Here is an 18,723-nt window from a genome sequence, read left to right on the forward strand (position 1 = left end):
TCTAAAGAAAATTAGAATGTAGGTTTACGGAGAAAATCATATGCCGTTAACACTTTGCATCAGTGTGGCACCTTTGTTACAACTGATGAAAGGATATTAAAATTGATCAATTAATAATCGTCCATAGTTTACATTAGGGTATATTTTTTCCCCATTTTCACTCTATTTTTAACCCCTTGCATTAGTGTGGTCTGTTTGTTGTATTATGTTACTATTAACTATAGCCCATCATTTACAATAGGGTTCATTATGTCGTACAGTCCTATGTTTTACTCTTTTGATTTTTATTCTAGTAACATATAAACAACCTAAAATGTCCCTTGTTAACCACATTCACATATATAATTTGATGTTAATTACACTTACAATATTGTGCTACCATCATACCATACATTTCTAAAACTTTATGATCAATCTAAATAGAAATTTTATACAAATTAAGCATTAACTCACCATTTTCTACTCCAGCCCAGCCCCTGGTAACCTTTATTCTAGATTTGAACTCTATGAGTTTGCTTATTCTAATTTCATATCATTCATGTCATAAAATATTTGTCCTTTGTGTCTGACTTATATCACTCAGCATAATGTCTTCGGGATTCATCCACATTGCCATATGTATCAGGACTTCATTCTTTTTTTTGGCTGAATAATATTCCATTGTATGTGTATACCACAGTTTGTTTATCCATTCATCAGTTGATGAAGACTTCCTCTAATGGCAATTGTAAATAATGCCACTATGAACATCAGTATGTAAATATCTGTTTGAGCCCACCAAAGAGGATATATATACGGTTAAAAAAGCACAGGAAAAGATGCTCAACATTATTAGCTATTAGGGGAATGCAAATCAAACCCACAATGAGATACCAGTTCACATCCACTATAATAGCTACTATTAAAAAAATCCCACAAAATTACAAGTATTGGAGAGAATGTGGAGAAATAGGAACACTCGTGCATTGCTTGTTGGAATGTAAAAAAAGTACAGCTACTTTCTGACAGTTCTTCAGAAAGCTAAGTTTAGAATTACCATATGAGCCGGCAATCCCTCTACTAGGTATACACCCAAGAGAATTGAAAGCAGGGACTAGAACAGGTGTTTGCAAGATCTTTTTAACATTTTCCTTTCCTAGAATATGTGTTTGAGTTACAATAAATGTTACCATGGGGCGTTAGAGTAATGTATTTACCTATCCTTGCATTTATAACTGCTATATTAAAATAGAGTAAAAACACCTTTTATCTTTCCTTATTAAGATCTACATCAGTGATTTATGTAAACATTGCTATTTATTTTGGTTGCCTCATTCCACTTCATTATGGAGAATGTATTATGTCTTTATAAGTTAGTTTAGGAAGGTTCATGTATTCTGAAGGGAAAAAAGAGATACTCATCACCAATTTAAGGAAACAGTATTTAAGGATTATTATTTATAGGGAAGATATTTGTTTTGTTTTATGCTACACTGTGTCAGGCTAATACTGCCTGGGATTTTGTTACACCCCCCACCCTTTTATCCAGGAAATGACCAGCTTTTACTTGGTAATGGTAGAATGAAATGATGACTGACTTGACTTATTGAATTCAGAGAAAAATTATTAGTAGTTGAAATAAATCATATCTTAACAATTTAGAAAATCTTATCTCCAAGGAAAATAAAGTAAAATCCTTTGACAATAATTTACTGGTTTTGTGGAAAAGTTGCTATGAGTAACAGATTGGCACATGAAGGTTTTCTTTCCCCACGGGCTAAGTCTCCTCCCAGATTTCTACACATCTGTTTCTTTCTCTCTCCAATTCATCTGAACCCAAGCACAGGTTTTCAGAGTGTGTATGGTTACTAAGTAGTATTTGATCTAGAAGTCCTATATTGCCAAACAGAGTTAAGGGCATCAAGTGACAAAGCAGTGAGGAGTTAGGATAATTTGGAGATAGGTTGGGAAACTATAAGGTCAGGCAAAGAAAAATGAATTTGAATAAAAGTTAGGTATCAGACTGAAAAAATCTTGTTGCCATGCAAAGAGAGAAAGAGAGAGAAACTACATGGAAGGTGAGATGCAAAAAAATTATCATAAATAAGTGGATGTAGGTAAAAATAAGAGAAAAGGAGGGGGTCTTACCTGAGTTACCTATCATTGGCTTAAACTGGTCTTTTGTGTTATTAAAAGTGAAGGTTGGCTTGTTAGGGGACTCCCCCCGATGCTTAGACTCTGAAACAAGGGTTTTCTGGTATCTTAATTTCTCCTCCATGTAGATGTACATTTCATGTAATCTAGGATATGTTTTCTTCATTGAGGTTTGAATTATTGGAAAGGACATTTCCATTTGAAGTTTAAATACTAGTTAAGAAAAAGTAATGAGACAAACTATAACTAAGCTTTATAAAGGAATATAGCTGTTACAAAATATAAAAATGCAATCTAATATTACAAAGCTAGTATAAATAGATGTACCAGATATCAGTTGGGATCTTTGCTTTTCCTGACATGATAACTATGTATATCGTTGCCTGTCTGCGAAATCTACATTATTGCTTTCAATTGCTGAACTGACTATACAGATAAAGTTTTAGGAAGACGGCACATTACAGTGTTAAAAGCATACACTTTGGCATCAGACAGATTTCAATTCATTCTTTAGCCACTTACTATCTGTGTAACTTAGGGCATGTTACTTAATTTCTCTAAACATCCATTTCCTACTTTGTAAAATAAATATAATGCTTCTAAAGCATGTATTTACTATTACCTGTGTATGGTGACTGCTCAATAAATGCTGTGTTTTCTCCTGACTTTTATTGTCATTTTATTCCTTTCCTCTTTTGTTATTTGATTATAGTTGTTAATTATCTTGTCATTCTCTTTTCTATCCTGTTTCCCTTGACACCTCTTTCTTCCCATTCATATACAGTTTAGCAGGGCTTTGGATAAAATAAAAGATCCATCAATTCTAGGAATAATGAAACATCTGAAGATTCAAGACCAAGAGGGGTGTTTCTTTATGTATAATTTTTTTTGGCATGGGCAGGCACCAAGAAATGAACCTCTGTATAATTTTAAAGAAAAGAATAGCTGTGACTTCTTTTAGTAATAAGCTCTTCTGTCACATAGGATATTCCTTATGTGTAGTTTAGCTTTCCTTTTCTGAAATTTCAATCAATCTATTTTAAAAGAAATGTGTACGTCCTATCTATATAATTTCTGCCTGAGTTGTAAATCCTTTATAGTTGCCTGAGGCCTGGCTGAATGCACTGTACATTTCTTGGTGGTTCTGCTTCCACTTTGGATGTAGGAGGTCACAAAAAAATAATTGCTCCTGATATAACAAGGAGAAAAGACTGAGTAAACTAAAAAGAAACCATAAAAGAACTGTTAATGTAAAGAAGACTAAATGAGGTTCATTCCAGGATGGAAAATGAGTTTCATTCCAGGATAGAAAAGGCTTTCCTAAGTCAACACAAACTGGTGACCACTTTCATTCCTGGAGCATTTTCCAAGTCTGGAAACACAAATGGGTGGAGGAGTGATCCTGTCATCAGAAATATGCTGGGATGAGAAGATACCAGGTTAATTTTATTGTTCATTTGTTTTTTGCATGGGCAGGCACCAGGAATCAAACCCAGGTCTCTGGCATGGCAGGCGAGACCTCTGCCTGCTGAGCCACCGTGGCCCACCCTTACCAGGTTAACTTTAAATGGCTGTGGCTGTGAGAGTGCTGGCATGACAGATTGGAATCTGGTGGAGATGAAACACAGAGCTTGTCCACTCCACCTATCAAGTCTCCTCTATAAAACTTCTTCTGAATGAACAGCTGCATGAGAACCGAGGAGTTAGGCTGTAAAACAGAGAGCTATTTCATGAGGTACTTAGATCCCAAACTCCTGTGGAGAGACAAAGTCTAAACTACTGTAAAGACATTTGAAAAGAGAAGTGAACTAAAATCAATTGAAGTAGCAAACCATCCTCAACCTGGCTCAACTCTTTGGATTGGAAACCAGTCTTTCATCCTAGAAATCTGACAGTGGAAAAGAAAGTCTGTTTTTTGTAGAAAAAAATCCGCTATTCATTTTCTACTGTTCTTTTATATACAATGTCTAAAATGTAACAAAAACTAAGAGATGGGCAAAAAAGGAAGAAAATGTGACCCATAGTATATACATACACACACACACACACACACGCACACATACACACACACACACACACACGCACACACACACATATATATGTAAGGAGACTCAGAGATGACAGAGATGCTGGAATTGATGGAAAAGGACTTTAAAATAATTATTATAAATATTTTTAAAAACTTAGAGGAAAAGGTAGACAAAATGGGTGAAAAGATGAGGGATTTCAGCAGAGAAGGGGAAACTTAAAAGGTAAGCAAATGGAAATTCGATTTAAATTTTTTTCTAGAAAATAATGGAAGACAGAACCAAAAATTGCAGCATTTGAAATGAATCAAAATACCTAATGGGCTTAACATAGACTGGACAGAACAGAAGAAATAATAAGTGAACTAAAAAACATGTCAATAGAAATAATTCAAACTGATGTGCAGAAAGAAAAAATAATTTTAAAATATTTAAAAAAACAGAACAAAGTATTAGAGTTGTGGGACAAATCAAATTGTCCATTTTACATGCAACTGGAGTACAGAAGGAGAGAGAGGAGAGAATGATACAAAAGAAATATTTGAGAAGCAATGGCCAAGAACCTTCCAAATTGGTTAAAGACATCCCCTCACAAATTCAAGATGTTCAGTGAACAAGCAGGATAAATACAAAAGAATCTTCACAAAACACATAATAGTTACAATAATGAAAACCAAAAATAAACAGAAAATTTTAGAAGAGCCAGAGAAAAAGGACATTATATATTTAGATGACCAACAATAAGGGGAGTGATGATACCTTATAATCAGAAATAATTAAGCTGGAAATAGTGGAATGACTGCTCTAAAGTGCTAGAATTCTAAACCCAGCAAAAATATTCTTCAGAAACGAAGGCTAAATTGAGACTTTCTCAGTCATACAAAAGCTGAAATAATCTATCACAGTAGTCACACACTGTAAATAATACTAAAAGATGTTCTTTCGGCTGGAATGGAGCAATTTCAGATGGATGTCAAATCTATAAGAAGAAATAAAGTGCAATGGAAAGGATAATTATTAGTAAATAGAAGAGACTATTTAAAACATTTCTTTAAAAAACTATTGATTCATGAGAAACAAAAATTAGATAAATTCTATCTCATCAAAAAGGCTTTTGGGCATTACAGAAAATTATCAAGAAAGTGAAAACACAACTTACAGAATGTGAGAAAATAGTTTCAAACAATGTATTAGATAAGGGATTAATATACAGAATATATAAAGAACTTTGCAACAACAAAAGGACAAACAACCCAATTAACAAATGGGCAGAAGACATTGTCTTAGTTTGCAAGCTGCCAGAATGTAATATATCAGAACTGGAATGGCTTTTAAAAGGGGGAATTAGATGTTTACAGTTCTAAGTCTATAAAAATGTCCAAAATAAGGCATCCAGGGAAAGATATCTTAATTCAAGGAGGGTCGATGGGTCAGGAACACCTCTGTCAGCTGAGTAGTCATAGCTGGCATCTGCTGGTCCTTGTTCCTGGGCTCTGTTGCTTTCAGTCTCTGTTCTTGTGGGGGCTCCTCACTTTGCTTCTCTGGGGCTGGCTTTCATCTCTTGGCTTCCCTTGGTTCTCTCCAGGTTCTGGCCTGTTGAACATCTCATAGCAGCATCTGCTGGGCTCCAAGTCTCTCCATACATCCATCTCTCTGTTCTCCAAGTATTGGCATCTGTGTCAGTTCTGCTCTAAAGTTTCTGTTGGGTCAGTCATTTCTGAGGTCTCCCCAAAATGTTTCCTCTTTTAAAGATTCTAGTAAATTAATCAAGACCTACCCAGAATGGGTGGAGTCACATCTCTATCTAATCAAAAGGTCACAACCACAATTGGAATACCACATCTCTGTGGAGATTATCTAATAAAAAGTTTCCAACCTAAGTATTGAATCAGGATTAAAAGAAATGGTTGCTTCTACAAGATTGTATCAGGATTAAGATATAGCTTTTCTGAGGTACATGATACTTTCAAACTGGCACAGACAGGAATAAACATTTCTCCAAAAAAGATATACAAATGGCCAATAAAAACATGAGAAGATGCTCAACATCATTAACCATTAGAGAAATTAAAATGGAAACCATAATGTGATACCACTTCACACCCATAACGGTTGTTATTATTCATTAAAAGGAAAATAAATATTGAGCAGAGAAGTCAGAACTCTAGTGCATTGGTGAAAGTATAAAATAGTGTAGCCATTGTGGAAAGCAATATGGCAGTTCTTCAAAAAGTTAAATATAGAATTGCCATATGACCTGGCAATCTCACTTCTAGGTATATAACCAAAGAGGGTGAAAACGGGGTCACAAACAGACATTTGTTCACCAGTGCTTATTGCAGCATTATTCACAATAGCCCAAACCAGGAAACAACCCAAGTGTCCATCAACAAATGAATGGATGAACAAAATGTGGTACATAAGCACAATGGAATGTTTTTTTCTACAACATGGAAGAAACTTATAAACATTAGGCTCAGTGAAATAAGCAAGGCACCTTTGGGCAAAAATTATATATCACTTATATGAGATCACTAGATATAGCAAATTTACAGAGATAGAAAGCAGATTAGAGGTTATTGGGGAATATTAGAATGGGAGAAAACAGATGTTTGTTTGTAAAAGTGTTTAAAAATGAAATAAAGTGAAAAAAACAACACAAAAATAAGTACGTAAGAATATCTGTGACAAAAGACATAAAAGACATTTCTGAATGACATCGCAGAAGACCCGAATAAAGAGATCAATAAATTTAATGTAATCCCAATTAAAATCTTAATTTTTTTTAAATTTGAAAGGAATTTCTAATAATTAAACAGCAATGCACAGGGACAAAGATAGCTAACATTCCTTGAAGAAAAAGAAGCTGAGAGGACTTTTTCTACCAGTTATCAAGACATTATAAAGCTATAGTAATGAGAGCATATGTATATATAATAGCTATCAAATATAAGGTTTGTAAGTTATGTAGAAGAAAAATATATGTTAACAATTTTGCAAAGATAGGTATCAGGTAACGGAATCATTGTGTTGTAATATTTTTACACTGTTTTTGAAGTGTTATAATAATTCAAGGTCTAAGATGATAAATTAAGGATTGAGACTGTAATCACTATAGAAACCTCCCAAAGAATAAAACAAGGAGATATAGCTAAAAATGCCAAAAGAAAAGATGAAATGCAATACTAAAAAATTCCAGGATTAACCAAAAAGAACTCCGTAAAGAAGGGATAAGGAAAAAAGCAAACAAATACGACAAAAAGAAAGACATTGAAACTTAAACTCAATTATATTAGAAATTAATTAAATCTAAATGGACCAAATACTCCAATTAAAAGTCAGAGATAGATTGAATATCAAAATAAGATCCCATTGGATATTATTTATAAGAGATATACTATAAATTTAAGGACACAATTAAGTTGAAAGTAAAGGATGGAAAAATGTATACCACGTTCACACAAACCATAAGGAAGGTAATGTGGCTATCCTCCTGCCAGATGAAGTAGATTTCAGAGCAAATACATGAAGATCTTATCCTAATTGAACAATTACTGTCTCATGAGCTCATTCTATATGAAGTACAATATTATTACCCAAGAAGAGAAAGCATTATTTGACATACCTCTCTTTCTGTTCATTTATTCTCTCTAGGAAGCATTCAGTGCAGTGACATGAAGTCTACCAGGAATTGGCGCCCTGGATTCAGGCCTCGGAACTGCCAGTAACATCAGGCATGTCATTTGAACCTGTTTCCTCATAGGGAAATAGGGATGGAAACACTTGCTCCCCCTATTTATTATGCTTTTTAGGAGCTTAAACAAGGTAGATGTGCAGTGCTGGTTAGATGTGAGGCATTTTATAAACATAATAGTAAGCTTACTTTTTAAAAGTGTTTACTCCTGGCTCGTGTTCAACTGGTGATCCCCAGCTGTTTTTATAGTTATCCAGCGGTCTAGTCTAATCTATCCAGAATCCCTTACAGACAGGGCTGAAGGAGACTGATAGGCTTCTGTGAGGAACCCTTAATTTGGAGCTTCCTCTCACTTCATCCCAAGAGGGAAATCTGAGAATTGCGAACGTGATAACTAAACCAGGAGACAATTCCCATTCTGAGATATATGGTTTAGATTACATATAAGGGGGATGAAAAATATTTAATATGAAAAATAAAATTTCTGGCCAACTTCAGATATTGATGTATTATTTTTCATCCAAAAGGTCATTTTTCCTTTGTTTTTGCTTCTAGATACAAACTGTTTTCTATGTGTAAAGGGAATAGAACACATTTTTTTTTTGGTTTGTCTTTTATATACATGTATATTTATATGTAAAATATATATATATATATATTTATATGTATTTTTTTTCATGATAAAGTTTCCCTGAAATGAGATGAGGTTACCAGAAGAATTTTCTTGGCATGTAAGAAAATTATAGGACTATTTGGAATCACAGTTTTAAGATTTAAGGAAGTTTGAAATTATATAATGCCTTCATTTTATATATTAAGGACTTGCCAATTAAGACGGGCCTTTTAAAAATAAATCAATATGAATATTGTTTAGAAGCTATTTCATTATATCAAAAATTATGTAACCAATATATCTAATGCATTAGTCTGTCTTAATGATAATATTGGTAATAATGAAAATTGAAGTCCAAGAAACTTATAGTCTAGCAGCCAAGACATTAATAGCATATTTTATGAGATTTTAAAAATGAACAAATATATACAAGTGTTATCTTCAATATTTGAAGCAGAATTTGTTTTCCACATACCTAGGCAAATCTGTATATGTTTTACATTCTGTAAAAAATGAAACACATCTGTGAGAAAAGTTTACTGTGTAAATCTGAAGTATTGCTGTTTATTTCCTTGTTTGTTTTTTAATCCCTTGATAAACCATAGGTAAATTTGGTACTTGTAGCAGGACAAACTAGTTTTCTGTTGTGGATGTGATTTTATAATGTGAAAAAAAAATGTAGGAAATGTTTTGGGTGGGTTGTAAAGAGAAGACATAAAGGCACTCCAGGGAATGTTCCTGAGGCCAGTCTGGCAGAACAAGTGATGAAGGCAGCTTGAAGTGTGGTAAAGGGGTTTGCAGGGTTTGTTTTCCAATCCTGGATCTGCAACTTACTCACTGTATTACCTCGGGAAGGTCCAGTCATCTTTGGGTCCCAGTTTTCACATGTGCAAAATGGGGATAATAAAACCTGCCTGATAGAGTTGCTATGATGATATCATCAAATTATGTTTGTAAAGCATTTTAACATTGTTACAGGCAGGTACATAGCAGGCACACACTAGGTTCAACCAATAGATTGAAAATGAACCTTTCCACTGAAATGGGTAATAAGGACTTGTGCATCTCTGTCATGATTTATTTGAAGTCTATGCAAGTGATTAATCCTTAGTCAGCAGAATAATTTAAGAATAATCTTTTTATTGAAACATCATTTATCAGTCACATCATCTGCATCCACTAACAGGAACTTGCAGTTGTACCTTTTTCTTTTTTTTTTTTTTTTTTTTTTTTTTTAGAGAAAGGGAGGAAGGGAAGGAAAGACAGAGAGAAGGAAGGAAGGGAGGAAGAAAGGGAAACATCTTTAAACATTTTCTTGTTTTATTATATTTTGTTTGTTTGTTTGTTTTTTACATGGGCTGGGGCCGGGAATCGAACCGGGGTCCTCCGGCATAGCAGGCAAGCACTCTTGCCCGCTGAGCCACCGCGGCCCACCCTGTACCTTTTTCAATGAGTCTTTACTATGCAAAAAGGAGGGTGTTGGTAAAAGTGAATATTAGTATGTGCATATACAGTATTGTAGCTTATTTATAATTTCTACCAAATATAATTTGTTTTGATAACTGGATGGGCCATACAATTTTTAAACAAGAAATGAGTTTCTATATTCAATTTCTTTAACCTTTCGGCATATTGCTTTAATAGAGTTAAAGCTTAGAGGAAAATCAATAATTAATTTTCCCCATTCAAAGCTATGACTTGGATGTTTCCCTTAATGCATGCCAGTTAAAAATAGAAGAAACAAATGATTAAAAAAAAAACCCCATGTTTATTGACAAGTTGGAAGATGTTTCTAGGCTTTTAGACAAGTTCTTTGAAGATTATAGATTTTAATTACCCTTGTTGAGGGTGCTTAAGTATTAGACTTTGGTTCCTACTTGGTCATGCACACTTAGCACGCAATGGTGTTTCCACCTAAGTTTGCAGTGTTTAGGGAGAACCAAAGCAGACAGCTGGTAACTTGTTCTGTGCTGACTAAGATGGAAAGAACTGTTTTGAGTTATTCTTGTTAATTTAACCATACACTCTAGAGAACCAGTGCTAAACTGGTTGCCATGTAATATTTGCTAATATAAAATAATGATGTTTTAGCACAGTCTATTAACAAAAGTACAATTGCACTAAGAGGGTAAGGAAATGGGTTTAGGTTACTTTTATTTCCCTAAATATGAGTTTATCTAAAGTATAACACACAAACAATTCTCCTACTTCTACACTCTGTTCCAGCACTATTGGCCTCAGGGTCTTTGCATTAGCTGTGGCCTCTGGTTGGAGTGCTCTTTCCTCATTCTTTCACATTGCCTACTTATTTACTCCTCCAAGTCTTTACTCAAAAGTCATCTTCTCAGAGACACCTACTATTCGCCCACCCCATCATTTAAAGTGACATACCCCAACACTACCAATCTCCCTTGACCTGCTCTGTTTCTCTCTAGAGCACTGGTCACCTGCAAACACACTTCATATATTTAAGTTTTTGTGTTTTTTTTTTTTTGCTTTTTCTTTTCCTCCATTCCCATCAAATGTACACTCCAGGGAGCCAGAAAATGTTGTTGATTTTATCCAATGCTGTATTTAAAGTGTCTATTGTCTGAAAAATAGTGAAAAGCAGACAAATGCTTGTTGAATGCATGGATAAATGCATGCATAAATGAAAGGTTAAGTAAATAAATAAGTATATCCAATATGCTAGCTTGAGCAACTGGGAGTGGTTCTAATCGATTGTATGGTTGATTGCCTGGAATCATCAATGAAATGTACCAAATGAAGTAAAAATGGCAGAAATAAATCAGTATCTTGTAGAAAGATGGATCCAAAGAAATTAGGGAGATTGAATATTGGGATGGATTTGTTATGTGCTAACAGAATCACCCATCCTCTGCCCTTGTCCCTCAAGAGGACATAAAAAACACTTCACTGGGTATTAAGAAGTTGATTGGTAAGGGGAGTGCAGCATCTTTAAAGAAAGACTGCAGTGCCTGTCATTTGTAGGCCGGGATCACACTGGAAGATGCCAGCATTGAAATGACTGAGCACAAATAGTGCTTAACTAGCCAAGAAGCATGATGTGGTTCCCACAATAAGCAGCAGGGTGGAAGTGATAATCAGAAACATTTGACATATAGAGAACTTTGGAAATGGCTAATTGGTCATGGGGAGTCTAGGACTGAAATGATAGCCACTGAGGTCCTTGTGCAAAACCCTCTGGGTTTGGCAGAGACCTGATTGAATCACCATACTGGAAATTCAAGGTCCTTCTGACACATCCCTGACCTGAATCAGATCATGTAGGATCAATGAGGAAGAGCCATGTAATAGTCTCAGGCATATCTTCCCTCTACACTTTCTTTAGTATTTTTTAGAGTGTGTTATTGGTGACTAACTTGATTACTTGTTATATAGGCATAGAATATGAAAACTGGCTTGTGACTGAACTACAGTGGTAACATACCCACAGTTATGGTGACTGGATGATTGTGACTTTCCACTTTGGGGAGAAGATCAGTATGTTTTCATTTGGAACATAAGTATTTTCATTATGCCAGATATGAGCATACTGATATCACTCTTGCTGTTGTTTTCATTTACATGTATATATGGGAGGAAGGTTGTATTTCGATGGAAAAGTCAAAGGAGTAGACAACCGATGACACTGTGTATAGCTCCCTTAACAACTACTCCTCTCACCTTCTGGCCTGTGTTCTGTATCAGCCATTTTTGAGTATCTACAAAGTCCTGTCTTTTATTTATGAAACGAATCTGTTCTTTATACTCCATTATGTGTAGTCATTACCATTCAGTTTGGCCCTTAACTATGTCCTGATTTGTTCCTTACTAATTTTATGTCTGTGTGTCTTCCCCACCTTGATATCTTATTACTCTAAGATGATAATATCATGTATAACTTTTGGTCTATCCATCTAATGAGACTTCCATTTTCACAGTAGTTCTATCTAATATCCTATACTCATTTATAACGCAGATAAGCAAAGACTCAACAACTCAATCACAGCAAACCAAATAAAATCTTAACACCCAAATTCTGAAAGTCGGGGAAAATTAAAATGACACAGCATTTCAGAGACTGCTAAAGGGATCAAAGCACCCATTCTTTAAAGATCTTCTATGAAATCAACCAGCAGAGGGAGCAAAAGAGATATCCAAATTTTCCCGTTTCTGCTTATGGACCTTCCAGCATGGTTGCTATTTAGAGTTAGGCTTTATTTTTACTGTATTGTCCCCCAATTTCTGCTGTGTAATTACTGTAAGTCTATGAAGTCGGTTCTAAGACATTCTGCATGCAGGATTTCTATTCACAATCTTGTATCCCATGAAAACTCAAAAGCCACTAGGTGAAAGTCCAAAACTAAAAATTTTGGCTCTCAGAACTCCAGGTAGTTTTGGAAATAAGGTTAAAAAAGATTTTGAATGAAGAAAAAAATTATTTTTCAAGCTGTTGCTTAGAATTAATGGTACTAATGAATTTCTGTTCTGCTGTGTGTTATCTAAAATCCTTTCAAGAGATTTTGCACACGTAATCTAAAATGGAGCCTTACCATATTCAAGTTAAAATGGTATTTTCTGTATGATCAGAAAAATCAGACAAAGAAGCGCTCTGACATGAATTTACTAAAAATGCATATAAATTTAAGTATGTATGTCATATATAGCATATGTGCTATATATAATATATGTTTACATCCCCATATAAAATGTCTTTTCAAACACCATGAAGCAAAGAAACTTCCCAATATCCTGGGCATCTTAGTTCTGACAATTCTGTCAAATATAGTCATGAAGTTGACCAAAGACTCACGTGTGATTTATACTTTAAGAAATGCATTTCTCCTATTCTTTGATGAATTCAACACTAGGGTTCCTTTGGTGTACATCCCATTTTCAAAACTGTACCCTGAATTTAATGAAGTTATTTTAAAATATAGCCATAAGGGAAGTAGAGAAAAATGAAGAAAACTCTGAAAATTCAAAGTTAATATGAGTTTAACATGAGTCATTTTTACTGATCTGCTGAAGGATATCAGGAAAGGAAGCATTATAACCTATTTTATTTTCATAGAGAAGATAATAATAAATAATATTCCTTTAACTTCTTTTGTGTTGAGGATGAAAAGTAATACAAAGTCTGGATATTTCCAGATAATATAGTATGGAAAGCCTCTTTACCACTCCTGTAATTTCTGACTTTAGGTAGAATTATATTGCACTTTATTTGAGGTCATCTTAAAAGATAAGTCATGTGGAGGAGATTCCTCTGACTGAAGCTAATGAGCTTATTTTTATTAGAAATAAAATAAGATAAATGTGTGTATGTGTGCATGTGTTTGGGTCTGAATGACTATCAACAACAGCAATAACTTTAATTTTGAACTTGTCAAGGAAGAAACATGGTTTCTAATATTTATGAAAGTCTTTATCTCCCTGTTGTCTATTTCCATCCTGTAGTGAATTACTTTTTATTTGAATGTGCTCATTTCTTGAGCTGGAGACATAAAAATCATAGGGTAACTGGAGCTCTATGGGGGATACCTTGTCTGTGCTCTGGCTGGGTAGTTGGGTTGTACAACTAACGGAAAGAACAGCACTGGGCTTGGAGAACACTCCACTGAGCGTTTTGTAAGAATATCCAGAAAAGAAACAAATAAACCAATGTTGGCATTTATTTCATTAAAGACACTAATAAGACAAAGTGTGAAAACTAAAAAGGAAAAATCACCTTTAACTTTAAAAGAATGTAAATCCCTGGTGCTTCTAAAGTGATATAGTTTAAAAAAGGGCATTGTTTTAGATTTTTTGTTGGTGTTGATACGGATATCATTTGAAGTTGTTGAACTGACGCAAAGATGGGGGAGAAGATTTCAGAGAAGAGGCAGGCTAGTATGGTTCAGTAAATTGGCTTGGACTAGTGGCCCAGAGGCATCAGTTCTGGATCCAACTTTATCTCTTAGTAATTGTCTATCCTTGGCCAATACAATGGACTTGTTTCCTAAACTGCCACATATTTTACCTATTTTTATAGGACAATATGGTCAAATGAAGGGATTTTGACAATCCAAGCATGCTATACAAATATGAGCTATATTCATAAAAATTGTTTGTTGATATTAAAGATACTTTAGTAGATTGTCATTATAGCAGATTTAAATGCATTATATGTTGGACTTTAAAATATGTATATATGGAAAAAATCAACTTAACTAGAAATAAGCCATGGTGCAGTGATCTTTGGAAATCAAGTGAAAAAAATTCAATATTCATTAGGACATGTGTAGTGATTAGGGAGCTGTGACCTTAATAATATTCACAACTTCTTACAATGAGCCAAATGCAGCCAATTAGTTACATGAGATTTTCCTTTTTCATAAAGACAACCACAACCAGCCAGCATTGTATTCCAATACAAGCAGTTTCAATATTATGTAATTCTTTCTTATGTAATTTTTGATTCCCAGGCTGCACCAGCAATGTGATAAAAATAGAATACTATGATTATTGGAAATCAGCATTTCTCTGGCCCTGCTCCTATTCACTCTGTGAGAACTCTAGACCATCATTATATGTCCACTAAATAGTTCTTTATTTTCTTAAGAGCTGTGTCATCCACAATTAGCAAATTTATCTTTTTAATTACCCAGGGGCATCATATGCCCTACTATCTTTCCTTTTACTTGGACTCTATGCAGTATGTCTTCTGAATTCTCACAACAAAATTAGTAGCTCTGCTGCCAGAGCATCCCTATGGTGATGATTCTGGAACTGTGTTTGTGTTCAGGCTGAGAGTGCCTATTGTTGAGGGTATTAATGACTCTTTCGTAGCATGAGCTACTGATTCCTTCTCCTGTGGGGGATGAAACCAGCCATAATGCTGCAGTTCTCTTGTGTTCTCTGTATCTCTCACAATGGTTCTATTTTTGACTTGTTCTGTAATGGATGCTTCCATGTTCTGGCACTTGCACATGAGTCCATATGCTCTGAGATGAGGGGAATAGGAGTGGCCAACATTGTGCTCTCCTCATAGTAATTTCTCCCCTTTGATACTGACACATTATCCTTGAACAAAACCTGTGTATCTCAATTCCTTTTTCCATAAATTTACCCAAGATGAATTTCCATCTCTTATGTAAATATTCCTTAGCATATTTATAGCCCCCCCCCCATGAGGGTTGATATAGTTAAGGTTTAAGCTGCTTAAATTGATATGCATGCTTCCCCGTTCATACCCAAATAAATCTCTTTGAATTTTGAGCCTATTCCTTTAATTTGGCTCTTAAAGTGACAGTACGCCCTTCTTTTTATAGTAGCACTTCATACACTTATGGATTATGGACAATCTTCTCTCAACCATCACTCCTGTGAAAAAAATCAATCTTAATTTTTAAATAAAGATGTTTTATAAACTCTTACTTATCTGTGTTGTTGTAGCTTGAAGTCTTTTCCAGATTCTTTACAAAGCGGAACACCTTATTCTAAAAGACAAGTTCTCTCTTCCACAAGTCTCCTTTGCTCATCAGCCTAAATGATGAGATGAAGCATTAGTTATGGGGTCCTAACATAACCCCCTTTCTCAGTGTGCCTGGTGTTATTGGAATCACATGAAGCATGCATGTTTTTCAAATGATACATAAGAGTGAAAATGTTATAGCAGGTTCCTGGTTTACCCTGGCTTTTCATTTCCCAAGAGATGCCAGAATTGGCCAGGGAACTTCTTTTTTAAAAGATGGAAAAAAATTCGATGGAAGACAAGCATAGATCACTTTAAAAATCATTTTTCTTCCATTTCTATTTGGCTCTTTGGCCCATAAATATCAAATCCCACTTCAAAAGGCATGCATAATATATTTGTATTGGAATATAAGAGCAGGGATTTTTGAGAGCCATTTAGACATTGGATGAATGTCGTCTTAAAACAAATGATTTTATTTCTGGCTGAATAAAATCTCTAACATATTAAACTTGGATAAGCCTCTTAAAGATGATGTGTCAATTCATTAGTGAATATTAGAACACAGATTGACATGATTCTTCAATATATTTTTTCCCTAATTCATCTTAGACAGTATGTCCTAAAAGTTTTTTTTTTTTCAGTGACGCCCAAGATGTTCTGGGAAAGAAGGGTTCCATGGTCAGTGAGTTGGGGAAAAGAATCATTTCGTGTTCTTTGAGAAAAGAAATCTGCTTAACTCATTTAAACCATCTTTTCCTAAACATATTTAACTTCAGAAATAATCTCTCTCCCTTTGTTTTTTTTTTTTAAATATTTTTATTGAGATATTTTCACCCACATACAGTCTATTCAAAGTATATAATCAATGACTCACAATATCATCATATAGTTGTTTTCATCACCATGATCATTTTTAAAACATTTATATCACTCCAGAAAAAGAAACAAAAAGGAAAAAGAAAAAACACTAATGTCCCATACCCCTACTCCTCCCTGTCATTACTAGTATTTCACTCTATCTAGCTTTTTACCACTTACCCCCCCATTATTTATTTATTTTTCGTATCCTTATTTTTTTACTCATATGTCCATAGCCTGGATAAAGGGAGCATTAGCCACTAGGTTTTCACAATCACATGTTCACATTGTAAAAGCTATATAGTTATACAATTGTCTTCAAAGCTCTTGCAATACAGTTCAATAGCTTTAAATATTTCCCTCTAGCCACTCCAATACAGCATAAACTAAAAAGGGTTATCTATGTAATGCATAAGAAGAACCTCCAGGATAGCCTCCACACTGTTTGAAATCTTTTAGCCACTGAAACTCTATTTTGTCTCATTTCTCTCTTCCTTCTTTTGGTCAAGAAGGCTTTCTCAATCCCATGATGCCAGGTTCTGGCTCATCCTGGGAGTTCTGTCTCGTGTTGCCAGGGAGATATACACTCCTGGGAGTCATGTCCCATGTAGCAGGGAGGGCAGCAAGTTCACCTGCTGAGTTGGCTTAGAAAGAGAGGCCACATCTGAGCAACAAAAGAAGTCTGGGGTGACTCTTAGGCATAATTATAAGTAGGCTTAGCTTCTCCTTTGCAGGAAAAAGTTTCATGGGGGTGAACCCCAAGAACACAGGCTCAGCCTTTTGAATTATTTTTCACCATTGCATACAAGAATATCAGGGATTTAATATTTCCTCCTTTCTCCCAGTCTTCCAAGGGGACCTCACAAATACTTCTTCATTCTCTGCCCAAATTACTCTGGATTGTAGTCTCCATTTTTTTTTCTTTTTTTTTGTATGCTGTATGGTGGGGTGATGTTTCATTATTTTTCCATGTGAGTATCCCCTTATTGCAACACCATTTGTTGAATTTTTGTTTGTTTGTTTGGCTTGTTTGTTTTTTGGGAAGTGCACGGACTGGGAATTGAGCCCAGGTCTCCCTCATGGCAGGTGAGAATTCTACCACTGATCTACCCTTGACCATCTCCCTCTTTTTTTTTGTTTTGTTTTGTTTTGTTTTGTAGGAGCAGGCACTGGGAAATAAGCCCAGGTGTCCCGCATGGCAGGGGAGAACTCTGTCTGCTGAGCCACTGTGGCCTGCCCCCCATTTGTCTTTAACAGGAAACTATGTAACATCACTTGGTAAATACTTGGTAAATATTGGCTCTATTTTAAACTCTCTGCCTAACTCTTTTGACTGAATGGATTTTTTATGCCAGTTTTCCTCTCAGTGACTCTTTCACTGGTTTGCTTGAGTCATCTAGTAGTTTCAATAGGCGCATATACATCTTTATTCTACTCATATTTTCATATGCATTTTTCACACACACATTTCTTTGGCAAAATAAGTGTTTGAATTAGACTGTCTTCACATGGTAAAACAAATGCAGAAATGATCTAAACGTGTTCTTTAGATGAGGTTTTGGCAGTTCCTTAGGCTCAAAGCAATGCTAAGCCTGCCTATTTCCTGCCTGGGAAAATACCAAAGGGTGGGACCCCTAATGAATGGGCAGGCAGCTTAGAGAAGCAATGAATTTAAAAGTATGGGAGACTTTAGACGTCACCTAGAGTGGTCCTCTCATTTTGTGCAGTAATTGGAGGCTCAGGCTATCAGTGATTGGCCTCAGATTAGGCAGCAAGGGTAGCAGAGCTGGAATTTGAGCCTGGCCTCATGACTCTTAGTCCTCTGAATTTTCTGCTTTATATTTAAGGAAGTCAGACTTTGTTTTGAATTTATCTCTGCTATTTTCACCACAAATGAAAGTCCCCAGTATTAAGCTTGGTTTTCATAAACACAACT

General features: G+C 35.1%; 1 long non-coding RNA gene across 12 annotated transcripts in view; it reads left to right on the plus strand.

The window, feature by feature from the left end:
- Nucleotides 1-18,723, plus strand: part of LOC143684898 (uncharacterized) — a 391,441-nt gene that overhangs the window by 110,736 nt on the left and 261,982 nt on the right. The window contains exon 5 of one of the 12 annotated variants that reach the window (XR_013176256.1): nt 7,815-8,338. The exons of the other annotated variants lie outside the window; for them this stretch is intronic. This is a non-coding gene — a long non-coding RNA (uncharacterized LOC143684898). Of the gene's footprint in view, nt 1-7,814; nt 8,339-18,723 lie in introns of those variants that run through there. 12 annotated transcript variants of the gene reach the window in all.

This window comes from Tamandua tetradactyla, chromosome 5, assembly GCF_023851605.1.
Source record: "Tamandua tetradactyla isolate mTamTet1 chromosome 5, mTamTet1.pri, whole genome shotgun sequence".
NCBI lineage: Eukaryota > Metazoa > Chordata > Mammalia > Pilosa > Myrmecophagidae > Tamandua > Tamandua tetradactyla.